Source organism: Equus caballus, chromosome 15, assembly GCF_041296265.1.
Source record: "Equus caballus isolate H_3958 breed thoroughbred chromosome 15, TB-T2T, whole genome shotgun sequence".
Classification (NCBI taxonomy): Eukaryota; Metazoa; Chordata; class Mammalia; order Perissodactyla; family Equidae; genus Equus; species Equus caballus.
Window position 1 is genome coordinate 75458527 of NC_091698.1, and position 20350 is coordinate 75478876.

General features: G+C 40.3%; 1 long non-coding RNA gene across 1 annotated transcript; it reads right to left on the reverse strand.

Annotated features, from left to right (window-relative positions):
* Positions 1–6947: 6947 nt before the first annotated feature.
* LOC111768121 (uncharacterized) lies at positions 6948–11871 on the reverse strand. The gene is made up of 4 exons (XR_002800206.2): positions 11736–11871; positions 10137–10255; positions 9677–9730; positions 6948–8961 (listed from the first exon to the last, which is right to left on the reverse strand). It is a non-coding gene; the product is annotated as an uncharacterized lncRNA (long non-coding RNA).
* Between the last annotated feature and the right edge of the window lie 8479 nt (positions 11872–20350).

Consider the following 20350-nt stretch of genomic DNA (forward strand, 5'->3'; position numbering starts at 1 on the left):
TTCCTAACTTAATTCGTAGATTTACTGTGGTTCCAATAAAAATCAAACTATTTTTAGATATTGACAAACTGATTCTAAAGTTTATAGGGGAAGGAGAAAGAACCAGAATAGCCAATACAATACTGAGAACAACAAAGTTGAGGACTAACACCACCCAACTTTAGGACTAACTATAAAGTTATATGACAGCATGGTGTTGATGAAAGAATAGGCACAAAGATCAGTGGAAAACAAGAGGGAGCTCAGAAATAGATCCACATAAATACAGTCAATTGATATTTGACAACAGAGCAAAGGCAATTCAATGGGGAAAGAATAGTCTTTTCAATAAATGGTGCTGAAACAACTGGATGCCCATATGCAAAAGAAAAAAAACAGAGAAAGAAAAGAAACCTAGATACAGATCTTACAGCTTCCACAAAAATTAACTTAAAATGCATCACGTACCCAAATGCAAAATGCAAAACTACAAAACGTCCAGAAGAAAACAGAAGAAAACCAGGGTGACTTTGGTTTTGGTGACAAGTTTTTAGATACAACAACAAAAGCATAATCCATGAAAAAAAATGGTAAGTTGGACCTTATTGAAATTAAAAAGTTCTGCTCTGCAAAAGTCACTGTAAAGAAGTTGAAGAGACAAGACACAGACTGAGAGAAAATATTTGCAAAACACATATCTGATAAAGGACTTGTATCCAAATTATACAAAGAACTCTTAAAACTCAACAATAAGAAGGCAAACAGCCAATTAAATAAGAAGGGGAAAAGATCTAAATAGACACCTCACCAAAGAAGACATTCAGATAGCAAGCAAGCATAAGAAAAGATGCTCATTATCACTTGTCATTAGGGAATTGCAAATTAGAACAACAATGGGAAACCACTACACATCTATTAGAATGACTAAAATCCAAAACATTGACAATAGCAAATGCAGGTGAGGATGTCAAGCAACAGGCACCCTCATTCATTGCTCGTGGGAATGCCAAATGGTACAGCCATTTCCTAAGACATTTTGGCAGTTTCTTACCATGGGATCCAGCAATCACACTCCTAGGTATTTACCCAAATGAGTTGAAAACCTGTGTCTACATGAAAACCTGCACATGAATGTTGACAGCAGTTTTATTCATAGTTGCTAATAGGAGAAAACGCATGTATAGGGCTTAGTGCAGGACCGAGTATGGTTGGCATGTAAATAAAGGATGCAATTATTATTTTATTGTTTTTATCCTCCAGTACTATACTTCAGTTTTCCACCTTAAATCTTCTGCTATTTGATATGAGATCTTGGACAAATTACTTAATATCTCTAAGTACTTGGATCTTTTTAACCGGTAAAATGAAACTGTTAACATTTTCTTGCATTTTTGTGAAAATTAAATAAGATAGTACATAAAAGATGCTCACGAAACTTGGGACATAGTATGTGATTACAGCAGTTATGCTGGCTGTGGGACTTGCACCAGTCTGTTCATTAGTAAGAAGAGAATAATAATACCTCTCTCACAATAGGAAAGCATAAGATCATAGTGGCCTGGTGAGTTTAAATGCCTTGTTCAAGGTCACACGGATGGTTATTAATGGGCCAGGACTCAAGCCCAGATCCAGATTACAGGTGCTTAAAAAACGATGACTATTAACTATAGTTATTTCTCTCTCTCCTGCCCACACACCCATCTGAATTAAACACACAAACACAGACACAGAGTCATTCATAGGTGGTGAAATAATTAGATGCCCAACCTTTCTCACAGCTTGCCTCCTCATCTCTGGGCTTCCGAGCTGGCATTCTGTGTCCTTCCACCCACATCGCCCTTCCCCCAACTTGAAACTGCTCCTTGCTGCTTGACCACTGGGTGCCAGAGAGCAGGGGTCTTTCACCTGCCTGGGATATGATTCTGCAGCGAAGAGAGGGTAGCCCTGCTGAGGAGGATGGCAGGACAGCCCAGCGGAGAGGAGGAGAAGCTAAGAAGTGGGAGGAAGAGGCAAGCAGAGATTGCAGCATGTTTTGTGAGACACTGTGTTGGGCACCTTCATGTCCCTTGTTTCATTTGATCCTCACAGCAAAGGCTGATCCTTGGTATCCTGGGACAGATGGTGGCACTGGAGACCTTAGGGACATGGGAGGGCAGGGTCAGCCCAGTATTCTTCCCTGCTGTCCTTCCTGGCCCCTCAGGGAACCCAAGGTTCAGCCTCAGACACTGGATGATTTTCTGGCAAGGGAGGCAGAGAGCTCTTCCCTCATCTGTCCTCAAACCTAATTCCCCTCTGGAGGCAGGTCCTTCTAGTTAACAATGGGAGTGAAGGGGAGAGGGAATGTTTTCATCAGCACAGAAATGATGTATCAGAGGGCAGGGGATGTAGGTGGGGGGACTTAGTGAAGCAAGCCGAAGCTTCCGAGGAAGAAGTGAGCAAATGGAGTGCTGCGGTGGGGATGGCTCAAGAAAAACTTGAAAGACTGCGTGTCAGCTTCCATTTGTGGCCAATCTATGGACTTTGGAAGCAGATAGGTCTGAATTAGAATCATGTTTCTGCGACTCACTAGTTGTGTGACCTTAGGCAAGTTACTTAGCCTCTCTGGGCAATGGTTTTCTCATTTGTGAAATGAGAACAATCTCAAATGACCTAAAGGACAATCCTAAAATGAAGATTGTCCTTTGCAGGACGATCATACGGGTTAAAATGATATATACAAAGCATTGAATAGCATCTGGCTTCTAACTGTTGCTCAAAAAATATAATTATTTTCATTATCACTTACAAAACTCAAATCAAAGGAACTCCATGCCTTGTTTATCTTCCAGGGGCCATACCTCAACGGGAAGCACGGGTCTGGCTCCCTTGGTGCTGAGAGGGGTTGACTCTCTCAGGGCAGGGCTGGCATGGAAGATGCCAAGAAATGACCTTGTGGTCCTCAGGTATGGACCCCAGAGTCAGGTCTGGCGAGACCAGGGTGTCTCTGCCTCTTCTTGTCCATGGTATACCTGTTGGTCCTAACCCTGTGGGCTTGTGAGAAGCACCCAGTGTAATCAACCCACCTTCCCTTCTGATTCCAAAAGATTTTTACTAGGCTCCTGGTGTGTGGCAGGTTTTATTCTAGATTCTGTGGATACAAAGATTGAAGAAGTGTGGTTTCTCTTTGGCTGTGCTACAGCTCAGGAAGATGAAAGGAGGACACAGACCATGCCTCTAAATGCTGAGGCTCTTTCTCTAAAGGCGCAGACGGCCCGGCGGCGCGGGATGCAGACAGCGGTAACCAGCCCCGAACCACGCAGGAGACAGTTGTGAATTTCCCAGAAAACAGCTTACACAACACGGGGTATCAGTTTCCTCCTTGGCTCTTTCCCCCATGTACTGAGATAACTGAAACAGTAACACAGAACTTAGCTTATGTGATTGTTGGGAAAAACCGAAAACATCCCAAGGGAAGGAAAGGCAAAGTGTCTTGTGCAAAGAAAGACTCGCAGTCAGCCGCCCTGCCTGCCTCGCCCAGATGCTCCTCGCGCTCCGGGACGCGGGCGGGCCTCCGCGAAGGGCTCCCGCGACTAAGGCGGAGGCCCTCCAGTGGAAAGTCCCCAACGTCCTTCCCCTGGGCTTGGGAGATTTCTGTTGGCTAAAATGGAGTAAGTGCCTTTCTATGGTCCAAATGGGAGAAGAAATGGAAGAAAGAAAAGAAAGGGATGAGGGAGAACAGAGAAGAGAATAGGGAAGGGGGTTAGCAGAGTCTTGGACGTCAGGCTTGCAAGTAAAGTCAACAACTACCAGGCTCCAGACGCTTCTACAGGCTTACAAAATGCCTGAAAGTATTGCAGTTTTATCTTTCCTTAAAATTCTCATTCTCTGACCATCTCATTCTGAAAGTGCTGGATGTGACTCTCAGCTCAGCCAGTCACCAGCCGTGTCACACCGTGAGAGCTATGTAACTTCAGGGAGCTTGTGTTTCATCACCTGTAGAATGGGCATGATGACCTTGTGGGGAGGATTGAAAAATCCTAAATGTGCAAAGCATTTCACACAGTATCTTCTACCAGAGGTTTGTGAGTTTCCTTCCTTGAGTTTCTTTCAAGCTCTCAGTAGCCGATGGGAAAATGAAAACACCATCAGACAAAAAATGTGAATTAAGGAAAGTCTCACCAGGGTTCTGAACTCTGTTTTGAGACCCAGTTAGGTCAAAAAACCCAGCCCCGATTCACCATCTAGTGTGTGTGCAAGACAGTGTTGGGAGTAATACAATGTGTGACGGAATGAAAGGCACAGCTTCTCTCCCAGGACTGGCACAAAGGTCCTGTGATGCCACCATGCACTTCCAGGCTTCTGAGTAGTGAGCTCACGGCTGGGCTTGTTTCTGTAAATATTTATTAAACAACCAGAATCTAGGAAAATAGTCAACAAGCACCAAATTCTTATGTGTAGGCAATTTTAATGGCATTACAGGGAAAGGGGCATAAAAAGCAATGTGTGATGAGGATTTTTAGGCTGGTTAATTTTAAAACTGCAGAGGAGAAGCAGGCTCCGAGGAGTGGAATTTGCTTGCCCCTTTGTTGGGAAACATTTACATTTCTAAGGAAACCTCTATCTGTAAAGATGCCTCCCTCTCTGTGCCAGGAAGAAGGGGGATGGCCTTATCTCTAGAGACTCTTAATCAATGCCAGAGGCAAGGACTTAAGTTGTTTACTGTCTGGCAATCTCATGTAACTGACCCCCCCCCCCCCCCCCAAATCCTCCTTTGTCTTTAGTTGAGGATAATATTTAAGCTGTGACTTCTGCCATTTACTCAATCCGGTTTGATTCTTATCTAAAAGTTGTGGGACCGCCCAATGGCCAGACCCTACGGGCACTGATACCATTTTAACTTTTTTACATATTCTTTCCTTTGTCTTGTAAAGAGATAACTCACATACCTATGCCTTAAATTTAGCTCTAACCCTCAACTTGGGGCAGCAGAAGCTCTGACTGCCCATGGGTCCTGTCCCCATGCTACTCTGTACTATCCTCTAAATAAAAGAGCACTACTGCCAGATCTTAAGAGTCTAAGAAATCTTTCTTTCGACTCCTCAGCTCACTGACCCCACATCAATGTGGGAATATCTAGGGAAGATATGATTAGTCAGAAGGGTCTCTGTCTCTCTAGGAGGAATGATGAGAAATACCCTACATTTCTATGTGCCAACTATTTTATGTACAGTTATTTAATCTTCCTAACATCCTGCATAGTAGGAATTTTTATCACCCTTTTACAGATGAGGAAACTCAGGCTCAGAATGCTTAAGTCACTTGCCCAAGTTTGGACACGTAGCAAATACCAGGTCTGGATTTGAATCCAATTCTGAATCCAGTACGCTTTTTTCCTTTTATGTCATGCCACCTTTTCCTGGAATCTTGAATTTCTGGGAAATACATGAACTCCAGTGATAGGGCAGCATATTTTCCCATGTTCTTTGCTCTTGATCCCTTCCTACTCTTTCTCTGGAAATAGATACTAAAGCCACCAGGACCCCTGAGGCAGCCTTGGTCATCCTTGCAGTATATCCGGCATAATGGATTTTTGGCCTAGTTGCTTTCCCAGCAGACTTTTACAGAAAGAATACGGTATCTGCCAGCTCAGTACAGCGTATCTCTGGCTCTGTTTTCTCCCCACAGGAACCTGAGAGGCTGTCTCTGTGGGTGTTATCAGGCCGGCTAAAGAGTTACACATGTCAGCACAGAAGAAGACAGCTTTGATGTGAGCTCCGCATCTAGGAAAGCCCTCACTGCTGCTGTGTTCTGGCTTGAGCTCCGTGTCTTTCATCAAGTTCCGAAAGATGCCTCACTGCCTGCCAAGATGAAGGCAAATGAAGCAGCAGGCTCACAGGGCAAATGCTCCTTCCAGGGACGTGCATTTGGATGGCAGCAAGAAGATGCTGACTATACCATCGCTCCCAATGATAACTTCCTTTGGGGGAGGGTATCTGGATTCTATCTGGGTCTACCGAGTCCACAGCTCCTTTGGAAATAAAAGTGAGGCGAGTGCATGTTACAAGCAAGGCTCAACCCAAAGCGAACAGTTACCTCCGATCGTAGTTTGCAAAGCGTTCTCTCATTCGTCATTTCATGTCCCTCTTGTGTGAACTCTATGAGCTGGGCTCAGCAGGAAGAAGTATCCCCAACAAGTACTTGGCTTGCTCAAGATCACACAGAGCCATGCCTCTGGGCTCCTGGGGTGGCTGTCTTGCAGCTGTGGTTGTTCCCAGGTGACACATCAGATCTCTCTGTGGTGAGATCTCCGTGATTCTCTATTGTAGGCACCTCTTCCTTTATCTTCTCTTAGGCCCATCAACAAGGTCTCCTGGGTGTGTGCCAAGCTAGATGATTCTTGCCTTCCCTTTTTCTGTTTCTATTTGTGTTCTTTAATTCTGAGCCTTGATTCCCTTCCTGGTTGGCATACCCTTCCCTGCGGTGGTATTCAGAGCTGAAGATGGTGTGGACCTTTACTGAGCAGCTACTGTGTGTAGCTCCAGACACAGGTGTGCATGCCTAGAATGTAACGATTGATGTTACAGAGTCAGTGCCCTTAAGGGGATCTGTGAACATCATGGTGCTATAGGAGGACGCACCTCAAGATGCTGCTGCTTCCTGCTGGTTAAACAAGATCTAAACCAGTTGCCTAACTTTACAGTTTATCCCATCTTTCCGCCCATTTTCTTCCAGGGCCTCGTTCACTGAATGATCTGTTTCACATGCCACCTTTCTCATATATTAAATTCACATGCGTATTTGGATGTATGTATGCCTTCCTATTTGGTTTCACTGATCTGTTCATCTATTCATTCACAATACTGCTGTCATTATGATAACTTTGTAATACATTTTCTCATATCTTGTAGGTATGGTCACCCCTCCTTACTCAACTTTTTTACTCGCTGTCTGTTTTTCTGTTTGAATCTTAGAACACAGAAAGAATCTTGTTGGTATTTTAATTGAAATTACACTAAATTTGTAGACTGAGGAATCTTTGATAACTTTAGGATGTTGTCTTCTTAGCCAAGATACAGTATGTCTTTCCAGTTGTTCAAGCCCTAGGGGCCCTTAGATTTCTGTTTATCTATCAGGCGTGATAAATATCTAGGTTTACCCCTGATATTTGAGTTTGTTTTATGGGAGATGGAGCATTACCTTCTATTACATCTTCTAACTGGCTGTTATTTGTATATGTGATAGCTATTGATTTTTGTGCATTAATTTTTTACTGCATTACCTCAGTAAATTCTCTTGCTGTTGAAAATAGTTTTGCAGTTAATTCTCTCAGGTTTTTACACATATAAGTTTATTCACCTACATAAATAATGAGATTGGTTATACTTGATTAAATATTACTTTCAAATGTTATGCTGTAATTTACTTGCCTTTTGTAACTAGAGCTGGTACTTCCAGAACAATATTAAACAACAGTAGTGATAGTGTTATCCATGTCTTGCCCCGACTTTAGTACAAATACTTCTAAATTCTGTGCTAATAAGCATGAAGGGCTCAGATAAATGTCTTTTATCACATTAAGAAAGTATCCCTTTACAGTAGTCCCCCCTTATCCATGCGGAGTATGTTCCAAGACCCCCAGTGCATGCCTAAAACTGCCAATAGGACTGAACCCTAAAGATACTATGTTTTTTCTATACATACATATTTGCAGTGCGATAGCAAAACTAGCACGAATTTCTTTTTCCTTCTTCACAACTTCAAGGATAGAAGATTCGTTCTTAACTGTAGATCTTAGTGATCTCAGTGTACGATTTTTTTCCTTTCCTATTAAGTCGAGAACTTTCACCTTTTCACTTAAAGGAAGCACGTCGTGGCTTCTCTATGGCATATCCAAATTGCCAGCATCACTTCTCTTGCACTTTGGGGCCACTGAGTAAAATAAGCATGACTTGAACACAAGCACTGCAATACCATGATGGTAGAGCTGATAACCAAGACAGCTACTAAGTGAGTAAGGGCAGATGCACTGGACAAAGGAAAGATTCACGTCCAGGGCAGGACGGAGCAGGATGGCGAGATTCCATCACGCTACTCGGAACAGCATGCAATTTAAAACCTATGAATTGTTTATTTCTGGAATTTTCAATTTAAGATTTTCAGACCGCAGTCAACTGCAGGTAACTGACACTTGTGGAAAGCGAAATCACGGATAAAGGCGAAGACTGTATTTCCACTTTGTTAAAAATTTCTTTTTTAATCAAGAAAGGAGGTAATCTTACCCTTTAAAATGTTCTATGTGTATGTGTGCTTCATCGTGAACATTTTAGGAGTGTATTGATATGTATAATTTATAAAGAAATAAGTGTAAATATATTGGGGGATGCCAGTTTTTAAAAACTGATTCAAGCTTGCAATCAAAAACGTTTGGAGACCAATGGGTGTAGAAGATTATAATAAAAGTACTTATATTAAACTATTAACATTTACTACATACGATTTAATCTTTCTTTTTTGATGCCGAGGGCACTTCAGAGTCTTGAATGCTTTAGGACATCTTTATGGATATTGGTTGTCTCATCAGTTGGTGGAAGATTGGTTAACTGAGGATCAGTCATTGGAAGGCTTTAGTTCTCCTCTGAAAAAGTCTGATTTCTGTGGTCCTCTGAATGTCTTCCTCTACACCGGACAGTTCCAGTGAAGCAGCAGTACGCTGGGCTTCCCCAACCCCCAACACCTCATCATGTAGGCACCGCAATATGACAGAGGCAGGGGTAGAGGGTAACCCGGTGTGGCCTCAGCCTGGCCTCTCTGGATCACACCTTGCATAAGTGGAACGTCCTGACTAAAAGATGCTCTTCTGGCAGAGGCAGGGTGGGAGCTGACACACCTCTGGGCAGACCAGTGAAAGGATAGGAAGGAATCAGACCTCATAAAGACCCATTTCTTCAGCATAGTGTACTTCCTGTTGGAACTATTGCCAGAAGTCTTCCTGAGTAGATGATTCTGAAAAGTAAAGAAACACCAATATTCTTTGTAGTCGTAAAAAGGAAAAAGATAGCTGGAGGGATAAACATCTCAACTAACAAATTCTTTTTATGAGATGTCTGGCTTTCTGCAGTTTTACTGAACCAAGACATGTGTTCTTTTTAAATTAATACATGCAGTGAAGAACTCAAAACAATATGTTGATTTATTCCATAAAGATAATTCCCAGGCTAACTGTGGTTTGTTTTACATTGTCAACAAGATTACGGAGTCCGGGGGGAGGAATCTCGTAAAGTTTTGGAGATGAAAAGTTTGAGATCACATGAAATGACTACTCTGAAATCTAGAGTAAATTCAATCTCAGCCTCACTCTCAATCTCTCTCTCTGCTATATATATTATATATATTGAAAATTGAAATTTAATTCAACTTTGAAAGTATTTATTGAGCACCATGGGAATGCAGAAGCAAAATAAGACATGGTATCTTTAAATCTATTTAGGGAATGAATACATGTGCTTATGGAGTAGATAACAATTCAGAGAAATATAGAATTGAATAACAAACTAAGAAGGAAAGACTGTGTTGTGAGAGATCAGAGAACTCATGACTGGTTGTTGGTTTTGTATCAATAGGGGTTCCTATAAGTAGAGAAGAGCAAGGAAGGAAGAAGGACATGAGATTTTTATCTCCCTTCTCCCAGGGATGTTCCAATGTCGTAGGCTCACTCTACCTGTTCAGCTTTCGTTGCAGGGGATTTCTGAAGGTCTGTTTCAGTGAGCTCACCCTGAGATGGGAAGGAAATCAGAGCTTCTGTCAGCTGTTTTATGTACTGTCAGTGTTAAGCCAAGAAAGAACATGTAACAACCTACCAGCAACTGACAAGGATGCATTTGGCTATAGAATTATTGAATTTAGTGTCATTAAGCTTGTCAGAGCAATTGAGTCAAGGAAGGAGAAACCCAGTGAGCACATGAAAACATGCTCAAATCATTACTCAGGAAAATGCAAATTAAAACCACAATGAGATACCACACGCATCCGTTAGAATGGCTAAAATTAAAGACAGGCTGACCATGCCAAGTGTTGGTAAGGATGTGGAACAATGGAACTCTCACGCATTTCTGATGGGGATGCAAAATGGTACAATCATCTGAAAAGCAGTGTAGCAGTTACTTGTAAAGATAACATACATTTACCAAGTGAGAAAATTCCACTTCTAGGTTTTTGCCTCCCCTCTCCAAATAAAAACGTGTCCTCAGAGGACTTGCATGTGAGTGTTCATATTAGCTTCATTCTTAACAACCCCAAACTGTAAACAACCGAAAACAGGTGAATTGGTAAACAATTTATGGCATATTCAAGCTGTGCAATATTATATATACAGCAACAGAATAGAATGAATTATTGATATATCCAATAACATAGATGAATCTCAGAAACATGCTCAGGGAAAGAATGAGTCCATGTATAAGGTATTCTAAAAAACAGTTAACTTATAGTGACAAAAAGCAGATCTGTGGTTGCAGGTGGGATACTGAATGGAAAGGGACTTAAGGAAACTTTCTGGAATGATGCACATATTTCGTATCTTCATAGTGGTAGAGGTTACACTGTTGTATATATTTGTCCAAGCTCATCAAATTGTACACTTAAAATGGGTACACTTCGTTGTATGTAATTTATACCTTAATAGAGCCGATGTAAAAGGGAAAGAAAGAGGCATCCCTTCTAATGAATGGATTTTAGGGGCACGTAAACCAGTGAGAGACAGCACTCACTTCTCAGAGAACGCCTGGAGGGGGATGGAACAGTGCTTATCCCCACATCTGCTAAAATGCTGTCAAAGGATTGAGGCCCCATCCTAGGCGGGCAGCTGGGTGCACAATCTGCTCCACTGGATGATTCTTTTGAGACCTAACTCAGTTCGCTGGCTCCTCTCTTGACGAAGAAACTTAACTCGGGGTCTAGCTAACTGTGTTCAGAGGAGCATTTCTCACGGGCCCTGTGCGTCCTGAGGAGGGCCCTTACGCTGACCGTGTGTCCACCCTGAGACCGGGGTGGGAGGTCAGGAGAAAATGTGCAGCTTCTGCAGCCCCAGCAAGCTGTCCGCTTTGTAAAGAAGCCAGGTGTTAATAATACAGAGCTAAGTTTGGGAAAACCCAGATAAACTTTCCTCTCAGTCCCCAATTTCTCCGGCCAACTCAGGGAGCCAAATGAAATGGTCCAGATTGGGGTGGGGGATTTGCAAGTGTGAGATAGGTCATAATCTCAGCTAAGGATGTTATGAAAGGTAAATTATAGTTATGGACCAGTGAAAATTCCCATATTTACATCCAAATTAAAAGAAAAACAAAGTATGACTATGAGCAACATCTTGTGGAGAAACTACCACAAGCAGATGTAAGTAAATTGTTTCCCAAGTCGAAGAAGGCACCTTTCCAGGCCATTCCCAGGAATTTATCTTATATGGACACTAACTTCCATCCAAGCTCATCTTAAATTACTGTTTTCCCTTCCAGTGAACCATTTTCCCACCACGGGAGATGCTCGTATGTCGTTGGCTAGGTTAACAACTATACAAATTTCGAGAACTCTATCTTTGTTTTTAGAAGTAAAAGGAAACAGAGTTAGTTCCTGAGGACATTAAATCCAAAATGGTTTAAGACTGATTGGATGGCTCCAAATATGACTTCTTTCCTTGCCGCACAGGCTCGGGCTGGGAGTCAGGACACCTGTGTCTAGTCCTCACTCTCTCATTCAGTAGGTATGTGACCTTCAGCAAATCTCACCTTTGTTTCAGTTTCCTCAAAGGTCAGATGTGATTGGCATCACTTTCTGCTGTCTCAGCAAGTCCAAAGCGTTCACTGAAATATGATGTGATAACACTTTGAAAAATTAAAAGTTTAATATGAGTATAAAGCAGGGGTTTTTTGCATTGAAAAGAAAACTTTAAAAATGTTATAAACATAATATATGTGCTATCATTATATATATACATTGTTGGACTGTTCTCGAAAGCAATAAAAATCATCTGTCATCTTTTTATTTTCCAATATGTCAGCAATGAGCACAGGGGCTAAGTAGCCCCAGAGCAACACTCACTCTTGCCAGGTTGTCAGGAATGGTCCTCCGTGACTGCTCTAAATCATTTTAATTTTCACACTGGGGTATTGCAGGAGTTACTTTATTGCTAAAACAATAGACTGGAAACTGAAGCCTAGAAGTGGAATAAAAATTAAAATCTCAAAAAGGAAAAAAAGCATCTGGGTCATAGAAATGCCACACTTACTAGAAATGCCATAATATGTGGTCTGTATTCCATTCAGGAAAGGCTGTGGGAGTAAAAATTAAAACAGCATACACACACGTCTGTATTGTTTTTAGGGGAGTAAGAGAGTGTCATGAATTTGAAGTCTAGGGCTGGTCTTGGCATTGCCTCAGATTTCCTGTCTCTTGTCTGGTCCCTGATCTGTTGGGCGTCTCTACTTCCTACACTGCCCTGCCCCCTCTTCTCTCTGTTCTCTCCCTGTGACGTCACATCTGAGGGTAGAAATGCCTCTCAGTTTTCTTTTGGGAACCTTAGGAACATGTGAAGTGCTTTTCTCTGTCTTAAGTTGTTTTACTTAAACATGTGTTAATTGAGTACCTGTGGCTAGCCCAGAGATACAAGGGGAATAATAGATGGTTCTTACCCTCACCTTGCTGAAAATCTGACAGTTGGTTAGGCTAAAAGAGGACATAAAAAGTGCCCTGCAATTCTGAGGAGGGAGAGAGCACATTTGCTCATGTGGATCAGGAAAGTTTGGTGGCAGAACTTCCGTCACTTGAGCCAGGCCTAGAGTAGGGAGGGAGATTTCCAGAAAGTGGGCATGGGGGAAGGAAGGTGGCCCAACAGGATGAAAAAACCCAAACCAGAGGGCAGAAGAGCACCAGGCAGGCTCTGAGCAACAATCAATCCCGTCTGTCCGGAACGCAGACAGCGTGCGTGCGTGCGTGTGTGGTGGGGGGATGGTGGGAGCTCTGCTAGAAAGACAGACTGAATGGGAGCATGGCGTTTCTTGAAAGCCCTGCTGAAGACTTTGGGCTTTATGCTATAGGTGGTTGGAAGAAGGTGGTGAGATAGTGGTATTAATCTGTTCTTATTCAGGGAACCTCACGTGTATGTGTTTGTGTCTACCCCTCCCTCCTGCTCTTTGTCCCTTCCCTTCCCCACTAAGAGCAGCCCCCGCCTGCTCCAGGAAGAAGCCTTGGAAAGCAACTCAGTCTGAGGGTTCCCCTACACACACTATGGTGGATTTGGTGGTGGGGATTGTCAGTGGGCAGCTTCCAACCTCCATATCAGCTAGTCCCAGTGACGGCTTGCTTCTGGGGCCTGCATGGAGCTTCAGCCCCTGACTTTGACTCCAAGGAGAAGCATATGAACAAGGTACTGCTCAGATTCCTGCTCAGGGCCAACCATAAGCCAGGCTTCAAGGCTCAGGCTCAAGGCTCATGACTCAGGCTTCACTCACGGCTGAGGGTGAGGTGGGGCTGGGAACTGGAGGTGCAAAGACTGGGCAGAGCTGGACCAGCTACAGCAGGGCCACCCAGGCTGGAAGGGCTGGCATTCTCCCATGACTCAGCCTGGGGAGCAGTGCTGCTGAGGAAATCACCGCATGCATTACCAGCAAGAAGTGAGCCTGAGAGGAGCTTTTCTAAACCATCAGTAGTAAGAAATAAATGTCAATCAATCATGCTAGAGGAAAGACCAATTTTTCTATACCCTCTCTCTTTAGAAAATAACTTAAAAAATTAATGGCATATGACAAAATGAACAAAGAGTATGTGGGAAAATGTAGGAAAAAAGTGTCCTAGAGGGGTGTCACACAGTTAATAATGAAATATTGTTACTTTTCTGGGTTCTCTAATATTTGTGTCATTTGTCAGCTTTTAAAATTTTATACTTTGTTGTGATGTCTTTTTCATTCTAAATAAAGTTATGTTCATATCTAATTTTGTATTTGAATTTTTTTTTCTGGTGAGGAAGATTGGCCCTGAACTAACAACTGTTGCCAATCTTCCTCTTTTTGCTTGAGGAAGATTGTCCCTGAGCTAACATCTGTGGTAGTCTTCCTCTACTTTGTATGGAGGATGCTGCCATAGCATGGCTTGATGAGTGGTGTGTAGGTCTGTGCCCGAGATCTGAACCCGTGAACCCCAGGCCTCCAAAGTGGAGCATGTGAACTTAACCACTATGCCACTGAGCCGGCCCTTGTATTTGAAGATTTGTATTCTTTTTCTTAAAGATTCCCCAAATTGTGTAAGCTTGAGGCCCCCACAAAGCTTGGATCAACCCTTGGATGATTTCATAATATTAGCTCAATAAGTGTTTGATTAATTACAATTGCTAAGTACACTGAGCTCCTAGGACTGAAAATACTAAGGAAATAAAATGCATTTCAAACAAAGAGACAAAATAAATAACTGAATTAGTAGCTTGGCTGGAAAATCACTATCTTCGTGACTGGGACCTTTTAAAAATGAGGATAGTCAATGCTGAGCTCCAGATGAAATCCACTCTGCCTGACTGGAAGTGGCTGTCCAGTGAGAGATCTGCTAGAGGCATGCGTGTGTAGCATTCGCAATTTCTCATGCCATTTCCACCTGTAATTTCCAGCAGATTATTTTCCCAATCAGGTTTCCCAATTTTTAATTAGTTCGGGTGTGTAAATATAAAGTATTTAAGAAGGAGGAAAGGTATAATTTAATCCTTCATATGCAAACTTTATCTGCCAAAGCTTGCGAATGCTATATAAAAACAAGCATAAAATTGTCTCAGAGTTCTAACCAAAGTCCAAATAAGTAATTAATTTCATACTACAATTAATTTCAAGTACAACTGCTCAACTTTATTTTATAGAATGGATCCATTTGAACATTATAAAAACTTGTTTAAAAGAGAAATTCCATATGTTTGCATCTGCTATATACAAAATAATGGTTTATAGGACTGGAAAGTGCTGCAGAGTTACAAGTCCCCAAAGTTACAATTTCTGGCTTTCAAAATCCAACATAAACAAAATATATGAATCAATGCTTTTCAAGATATTGGACAGCAGGAAAGGAAGGACAGTGATCCCTGAGAGATGGGTGACACACCGGTGAGCCCTACAATTGCCCCCAGATTATTGCCTTGAGGGAGTTTCCAGGCAACGGCGCACACAGGGAGAACTCCAGAGTCTCACAGTTTCCTCGAGTTGAGGAGACAAAGCTGAGAGTCTTGGGAGATCAAGGAAGGCAGAAGAATTGAACAACACTATCAACAACTAGAATTCGCTGACTCTTAGCTCCACTCAACAACAGCAGAAGACATTTTTTTTCAAGTGCACATGGGACATTTTACCAACATAGAACATAATCCAGCCATGGAACGAGTCTCATAAATTTTAAAAAGATTCAAGTAGTATAAAGAATTACTTTGTTAAAAGATTCAAGTAATACAAATGATTACTCTGATAATAATGGACTTAATTAGAAATCAATTACAGAAAGATATTTGGAAAAATTCCCAAATAACTGGAAACTAACCCACTTCTAAATAACCCAAGAAGAAGTAAAAATGGAAATTAGAAAGAGTGTTCCACTGAATGAAAATTAAAACATATCAAAATCTGTGGGATTTTGCTACAGCAGTGCTTAGGGGGAAACATAGCACTAAATGCCTATATTAGAAAAGAAGAAAAGTCTCAAGTCAGCTTCCACCTTAAGAAATTAGTAGAAGAATAAATGAGACCCAAAGTAAGTAGAAGAAAGGAAATGATAAAGATTGTAGTGGAAACCAATGAAATAGAAAACAGAAATATACAGAAAATCAATGAAACCAAAAGCAATTTCTTTGAGAAGCTCCATAATATTGATAAACCTTTTGCCAGACTGACGAGGAAAAAGAAAAGACACAAATTGCTAATATCAGGAATGAGAGAGCTGATATAATTACAGATTTTATAGATATTAAAAGAATAAAAGGAAATATTATTTACATTATGCCAATAAACTTGACAACTTACATGAAATACACAAATGCTTTAAAAGATACAAACTACTAAAGCTCACTCAAGAAGAAAGATAATCTAAATAGCCCTATATCTATTACAAGAATTGAAATTAAAATTGTAGTTAAAAGCCTCCCTAGCCAAGAACATTTTAGGCCCAGGTGGTTTCACTAACGAATTCTAGCAAATGTTTAAGGAGGAAGTCATATCAATTCTACCAAACTCTTCCAGGAAATTGAAGAGGAAAGAATATTTCTCAACTCATTCTATGAGACCAGGATCACTCTGATACCAGAATCAGACAAAGAGAATTAAGATTAAAATCCATCATGAACAGAGATTCAAAAATTATAAACAAAATGTTAGCAAATCAAATCCAATAATATATAAAAAGGATAATACATTAGGACCAAGTTAGATTTATTCCAGGAATACAAAGGAGGATCAAAAGGGACCTTCTTCAATGTGATAAAGGGTATCTACAAAAAATCCAACAAGTAACATCATAATCAGTGGCAAAACACTGAATGCTCTCCCTTAAGATCAAGAACAAAATAAGTATTTCAATCTCACTACTTCTATTCAACAGTGTATTGGGAGTTCTAATCAATAGACTTATTGTAGCTCTTACAATAAGGCAAAAAAAGAAAGAAAATGCATCCATATTAGAAAGAAAGAAGTAAAACTGTCTTTTCTCACAAATAACATATCACCTTTGTAGAAAATCTAATGGCATCTACAAACAGAAAAATGCTAGAAATAATAACTGAGTTTAGAGAGGTTGCAGGATACAAGATCAATATACAAAAATCAATTGCATTTCTATATAATATGAACAATTAGATATTGAAATTAAAAATATTTTAATTTTCAATAGCATCAAAAATAAGAAATATTTAAGGATAAATCTGACAAAAAAGTAAAAAACCTATACATTGCAAACTACAAAACATTGCTAAGAGAAATTAAAGAAGATTTAAACAAATGGAGAAATATACCAAACTCATAGGTTGAAATACTCAAAATTAAGTTGTTAATTATCTTGAAATTGACCAACACAATCTCAATCAAAATCCTAGCTAGATGTTTTTTGTAGAAATTAAATAACTGATTCTAAATTCATATAGAAATGCAAAGAACCTAGAATACCCAAAACAGTTTTGAAAAAGAACAAAGCTGGAGCAATAACACTGTTTCCAAGACTTAATGTAAAACTACAGTAATCAAGACAGTGTGGTATTGATGTTAATACTGATAAATAGATCAATGGAACAAAACAGAAAGTACATAAATAGACCCACACATACATGGACAACTGACTTTTTGACAAAGGTGCAAAGGAAATTCAGTGGAGAAACAATAGACTTTTCAACACAGGATGCTGGAACAACAGTATATCCAAACACACAACAAATGAATTTCAGTCCATACCTCACACCATATACAAAAATTAACTTAAAATGGACCACAGACATAAATGTAAAACCAAAAATTATAAAGCTTTTAGAAGAAAATATAGGAGAAACTTTTTTTTTTTTTAAGGAAGATTAGCCCTGAGCTAACATCTGCCGCCACAGCATGGCTTGACAAGTGATGTGTAGGTCTGCATCTGGGATCCAAACCAGCGAACCTCGGGCCACCTAAGTGGAAGGTGCGAACTTAACCACTGTGCCACCAGGCCGGCTCCAGGAGAAACTCTTTATGGTCTTGGATTAGGCAAAGATATTTAGATATGACACCAAAAACAAGAAACATGAAAGTATAAATTGATCCATCAATATGAAAAAATTCTGTTTGGTGAAAGACAATTCTGTTAAGAGAATTAAAAGACAAGCCACAGTCTGAGAAAAAACATTGGCAAATTACATATCTGATAAAGAACTTCTATCCAGAATATAGAAAGAACTCTCCAAACTCAATAAAAAAGAAAATAAGTATCTCAATTAAAATAACGGGCAAAAAATCTGAATAGATACTTCACCAATGAAGATATGTGAATAGCATATAAGCACATGAAAATATGCTCAACATAATTTGTCACTAGGGAAATGCAAATTAAAACTCCAATTAGATATCACTACACATCTAGAGCAGTGGCTAAAATTAAAAAGCCTGACATCCCTACCAAGTGTTGTTAAGAAGGTGGAGGAAGTGGAACTCTCATACACTGTTGGTGAGAATGTAAAATGGTACATCAACTTTGGAAAACAGTTCAACAGTTTTTTAAATGCCAGACATCCATCTACCAAAAAATTCAGCCATTCTACTCGTAAGCATTTATCCAAGAGAAATGAAAGCATATGTCCATTTGAAGAATTTATACAAATATTCATAGATTTATTTGTAATAATCAAATACAGGAAACAGCCCAACTGTTCATCAACAGGTGAGTGAAAAAAACCCCACAACACTGTGGTATACCCATGCAACAAAATGCCACTCAGCAATAAAAAGGAATAAACTATTAGTACAAACTACAACATGGATGAATCTCAAAATAATTATATTGAGTGAAAGAAATCAGACAAAGAAAGTGAGTACATGATATACAACTGCAATTGTATAAAAGTGTTGATAATGCAATCTGTTGTGACAGAAAGCAGATTGGTGGTCGCCTGGGAATGGCAGCTGCAGGGAGAGTCAGGAGAGGGGATTGCAAAGGCACATGGAGAAACTTTTGGAGTGATGGAGATGTTGTTATCTTGTAGTGATGGTTTCATGGATATATATATATATATATACATATATATATATATATATGCCAAAACATCAAATTATACACTTTAAATATGTGCATTTTTATGTCAATTATACCTCTAATAAAGCTATTTTTTTAAAAAAATCTTATGATTTGGCTTCAGGCACCTAGAGCAAAATATGTTTGGGAGCTGCAAAAATCACAGAACATCAAGATATTAACTATACTTGGTTCTAAAATGTGACTTTGTCTTTAAGTGTGAAATAAAATATCAATTGTTCATACAGTCCATAATGAGGCTCTCTCTGCACACGCAGATTGAGTGGAGCAAGTCATTTAAAACATGTTTCACCATCCCCTTTTTTCTCTTTCCTTCAGCTCGGGGGAAGGAGAAGGTGGGAATGTGAAAACAGATTCAATATAGTACAAGATACACAACAGGTTGTTGGAAATTTATGATGTAAAACCAGAAAACGAGTATCGATAACCAAAAAATAAATTCAAGCAAAGATTTTTCTTTACGTCTGCTCTCTACTTTTTCCTTCTTTCCTTACCATCCCTCTCTACTGTTCTTTTTTTGTATACTCCCTTCCTTCCTTTCCCTCCCTTCCTTTTTTCCCTGCTCTCTTTCTACCTTGTGTAGTTTACTTCCTACCTCCCGACTCCCATTTGCTGGCAGGATTGCACAGTGGTTCACATACCGCATGGACTCTGCAGCAGACTGCTCAAGTTCAAATCTCATCCTGTGTTAGGCATGATATTTAATATTTTGTGCTTTAGGTCCCCTAGCTGTAAACAGAGTAACAATGTCCCTGTAAACAGGGTTGCTGTGAGGATTAAATGAGTTAAAATAGGTAAAGCACTTACAACAGGTAGAACTGTGCAAGGGGTACCGTTCTCAGAGCCCCCAGTCTATGCCAGGCGTACTGGACTCCAATCAGTTAAATGTAAAAAGCCCTGGGCTCAAAGAAGAGTGCAGAAGACATGAGATTCCAAGACCTGGAACCCATTCCTGGGGCGGCCAGTCTCCAATTCTCTGACCCTGTCCGTGTTATTTACGCATCAGAGTTTAAACTGTTTATTCGTAAAATGAGAAGGTTGGTTTCTAGGGTCCCATCCAGCTGTTAACACTGCTTTTTATAATCCAAAAGAATACAAATACTATCAAATGAAAAGCTTTTTGAAGCAATTTACACAATCAAGACTTACATGTTACAATGAAGGTCATTCGTTATTAAGGAAGGTAATTAACACTGTATTTGTGTGGCATAATTGTTAAAATTTTAGTGGAACACTAAGTTACTTCTTTAACATTTTATGAGAAATTTTAACATACAGTTTATTATCTTCTGAAATTGAACATATCTAAAGTTCTGGATGAGAACTCCCCCTTTCCAAAGTTGTGCATAAAGTCTCTTGAAAAGTTAGCAGTTTGTGTACTTCGTCCGTGGTGGAGGGTGTACCATTAGTGACCCACTGGAGAAATCATTTCAGAAACACTCTGCAGCTGTTCTGTTTTCTACCGGGTCAGCAGCATGAGGGGTGAGAGAAGTAACCATGGAAAGCTACAGTCACACGGTTCACTTTGTGAGATATTCACTGAAGCAAGTATAATAAGCGACGTACAGTGCTGCCATCCAAGAAAAACATTCAGCTTCCAGAATGGGGGAGATTT